The sequence below is a fragment of the Lampetra planeri genome, chromosome 6, assembly GCF_965212315.1.
Source record: "Lampetra planeri chromosome 6, kcLamPlan1.2.h2, whole genome shotgun sequence".
NCBI classification, from domain to species: Eukaryota; Metazoa; Chordata; class Hyperoartia; order Petromyzontiformes; family Petromyzontidae; genus Lampetra; species Lampetra planeri.
In genome coordinates, this window is record NC_136112.1 from 2,861,202 (window position 1) to 2,865,408 (window position 4,207).

General features: G+C 45.0%; 1 long non-coding RNA gene across 1 annotated transcript; it reads left to right on the forward strand.

Moving 5' to 3' along the window:
* The first annotated feature begins 417 nt into the window (after positions 1 to 417).
* LOC144719392 (uncharacterized) lies at positions 418 to 2,379 on the forward strand. The gene is made up of 2 exons (XR_013585592.1): positions 418 to 727; positions 1,225 to 2,379. It is a non-coding gene; the product is annotated as an uncharacterized LOC144719392 (long non-coding RNA).
* The last annotated feature ends 1,828 nt before the right edge of the window (positions 2,380 to 4,207 follow it).

The window sequence follows — 4,207 nt, forward strand, 5'->3', positions numbered from 1 at the left end:
GGGGGGGGGTATTTTATTACAGCTTTTATTTAACTCACTCTGTCTGTTGTTGTTGTCGTGGTTATCTCCTCAAATCTTGTAACTCAATTTGAACCCACTTCCCAATGTGGTATCGACTGCAAACATTGTGTCCTTGTGTCACACTGATGACAATACTCTATTCTATCATTTAAAAAAAGCTATTTCTTTAAACATTCTGTTTTATATGTTATGTTTCGGCTTGGGTCTAATTGTCCACGCTCAACTGACGTTGCCTGTAATCGACCACAGCCCCCTTACGTTGTGGCAAGCTTCGGGACCACTTCCTGGAGTCGTGGAGTTCTGCCATTACTAGTACATTTCATAAAAGCGTGGGTTTTAAAAAAAAGTTTTTAAAATATAACTTTTTTTCTTTTTAAACCGGGAACTCGGGCGGTGTTGAAACACCGCACGGCGCTGAGCTTTCACGACTGAATTCCCCAGATCGCGAACTGACCGCATTCGTTTGGCTCCCTTCCAGCTCGGAGGATTACGACATTTTGGTTTTGACTTGACAACAACGCGACAAGCATCAACTGTGCCGACCACGGTCGTGAATTATTCAAAGTCAAATTCAGAGGTACTTCTGTAAAGTCACCTTCTGCCACTTGCTCCCTGCGAGGATTTCAAAATGTAAACGACGCCTGTGAAAGACAGCTTCATAACTCATCGGATTTCTCCGGCATTGACAAAGATTCTGATCCTGTAGGTATGTTGAACTTTTTTCGCGCCGTACGTGTCCAACCACGCTCGTCGGCGTCGCGAGTGACGTGCGATCGTACCAGTCACTGCCACCACGGGCAGATTTCACGACGGCGTTAGCGGTGGTTAGGGGCCGTCCATAAATGACGTCACGCGATTTTAAACGGTTTTTGACCCCCCCCCCCATCGTCACACGGCGTCACAAAAAGTCAGACCCCCCCCCCTCAAATATGACGTCACAAAGCTCTGCCCCCCCCCCACAAAAAATAAAACATGCTTCAAATCGCTTTAAACTATTGTCATTGTAGTGCGTATTTAATGTGGCGCTGCACTCTGATGTTGTAGGAGAAAACATTTATTAAAAAGTCTGTTTAATTAAGTAGAACGTGTTGTCTATATTTATTTAAAGTTGCGCACTTTGATGTGACGTCAAATTTCTCAACCCCCCCGCCCCGTCGTCACACATCGTCACAAATGTCTGACACCCCCACCCCCCCCCCCTAGGTGCGTGACGTCATTTATGGACGGCCCCTAAGCGAACCGGGCGACCCCCATTTCCATTGCCGCCTATGACTGAACTTCCGAACATCGGTGGCGAGCGATATCTGGCCTCGTCCTGGGCAGCCCCCCCCCCCCACCGTCTCTCCCATTCACTTGACGCAGCGTGGTCAAACGACCGTCACGACTACTGGACTATCACGGCACGGGCAGTTGATGGCGAGGCTTGTTATCCAGCAGTGGATTGACGACAAATGCCCGTGCGCCACCAATTTCATGGGTATGCGCAGAGGGCCAATTACACTGGTCAACAAAAAAAAAACAAATCTGGCCTGGACTTTTGCAGCTGTTTTAGACTCATTTCAGGGTGCAGATTCCAAATGTGATCTCAGATTTGCTCTATCACATCTAATTTTTATGCTACCGGCATACCCCATTTTCATTGATTTTACCCGAAATTAACTCTGTCACTTATGATTGCAAGTTGTTGCGAGTCAGTGACTGCTTTAGTGTTAAAATATTGTGCTGTTTTTTTAGGATAGTGTGTTTATAACATCATTTTATGTAGATATCCACATTTATTTCATATTTTTCTTCTGCAGTTTTTATTGAAAATGCAATATTTGATATCTCAAAAACCTGATGCGATAGACAAAAACTGATGCCAGATTTGGAATCAGCACCCCAAAATTACCTTATTACCGTTGGAATACCTTATGCCAGACAAAGTGTGTTGACCAGTGTTATCATCGCGGCCCTACGACTGATGATGGGGCGGCCCGGGTGGCTAGGAGATGTTAACTACCTCGCCTGGTATACAGGAGGTCGTGGGTTCTATCGCCGACCCTGATGCCTGCTGCTGTATATTTGGAGTTTGCATGTTATCTCACCATGGCCACGTGGATTTTCTCCGGGTTTCGAAGCTTTTTCCCCTCCGCATTTATACTCAACGGTGCGTTTATCGTTTTTTTTTTGGCTGCTATACATTTCCACGTGATAAGCCACTTCTCGTCGGGCTATCGTTTGCGGCCAGGTGGATTCTGAAAAAGAGCTGTGTAGCTCAGTGTGTGGTAACATTTTTTTTTAAAGTTTAGTTTTATTCCACAAGTAGTGACTAATCCCATATCTGCATTTCCAATAAATATGCTAAATTCCTCTTGATATGCAAATTCCTTTGTCAAACCCAGCTTAAATATACGCTGCCAAGCTTGGTGGTGTTCATTCAGACGCTGTCTTTCCGACAGACCTGTTCTTCACCTGAGGACGGCTGCTTGCGTTGTGGCCGAAACGTCGTGAGAATTGTATTTTATTATGTTTTATTTTTATTATTTTATTATTTCCCTTCTACGTGACTTCACCGAAAGAACCAAGAAGATGAATCCCTGCAGACACGAAAGCTTTAAATCGAAATTTAGTTGAGTAGTTTAGATGAACTAGAAAAATAATACCCTTTCACAAACACTTCACAACACGCGGCAAAAAAAACACTCCCAGCTGCTTCTCATTGTACGTTCTTTCCTTAGCCGGGGGTGAGATTCATCGCCTCCTCTCAAGAAAAGTGCACCTGCGTTGCCATGGTTACCTGAAAAACACGAAGTCCTTTTTTTGGGACAATTTAATTGGGGACATTTTTTTCAAATTAGCCTCTTCGGGGTTGGTGAAGATGAGAACGATGCTGACGATAATGACGACGACGACGATGCACAATGGTTCAAAACCGTCACGTCACGGAGCGTTTTGACCCAAGAATGACGGACGAACTTATTTCTACCCTCCTGACCCAGAGGATAAATATACCTGGGTTTTTACAGCAGATTTTGAGTAAAGGAGACTCATCGCAACTGAGAGAAATCGTGCTCCCAAACCTAACGTTGATGATTTCCGCGATATGTTTTGGAGTTGAGTTCTTTCGAGCCGAGGGCTCTCAGTCCGATGTGTTTTCGGGTCGTTACCACGTCCTGACATCTTCAGGAACTCGATCGGGGAGCTCGCTCTCTCTCCCCCGATTACGCGAGAGAAAGACAGTTCCTGAATAGGCTGAGAACGGCACGTGGAGCGAAACGTCGGACATCGTGCCGAACAACACGCCGTACAAGCTTAAAACACAACAGAGAGCTCCCACGGTACAGCCGCAAATAAACCTACGCTCATTATTTCAACAGTAACCGGCCAAACATCGCGATGCAGGACCCTCTTAAATACAGTCTAGAGACTCAGTGAGGCCACAGTAATTAGTAATTACGTGAAAATCCCTGGATATAGATAGTCAACCCTTTGGAAAAGTAAAGTTAATCTCGAAAAAAGTTTACCCAGGTCTCCTTTGAAAATACTCATGGGGTTATAATTTCGGCAATCATTATTTCAACTGCTACAGCATTTGCAATTAAAGTCCCTTTGCCAATCCATGGTGCCATGAATTCGGTGTAGTCGACACGTGATCCAACGTGATTCACAGCACTACAGATTGACCGAGATCAATGCCACCGATTCTCAGCTCTGGTCTGCTACAATATTCACACCGCTGCAGATGCTACAGATTGACTGACATTCCGCGGTCTATAAATTGACACCGCTAATTTCTAAAGATGTGTTGGACCTCTCCATTCTTCCTCTTCACAGAACTATATAGATTCCACAGTTGCCCCTGTAAGTTTGTGTATATAGATCCCACTAGAAATCCGACAACACGCACACCACCACGACGACAACGAATCGTGAGTCACGAATGAAATCGTGGCTTGGAATCAGGATTCATTCAAATTCATCTTCATTCCTATCAGCCATTATCCATCCACTGCTGGTTGAAGGCCCTTGCAATATGTTGAACTTCTTTCGCACCGTACATAGCCACCCGTGCTAATCGAAGGTGCGGGGGAAGGACAACAAACTAGACACAAAAAGCAGTTCGAAACAAATGAGTTTTCAATCGAGATGATTTAAAAGTGCAAAGCTCCAGTGGCGTCCTAATATTGGACGGAAGAGCGCTCCA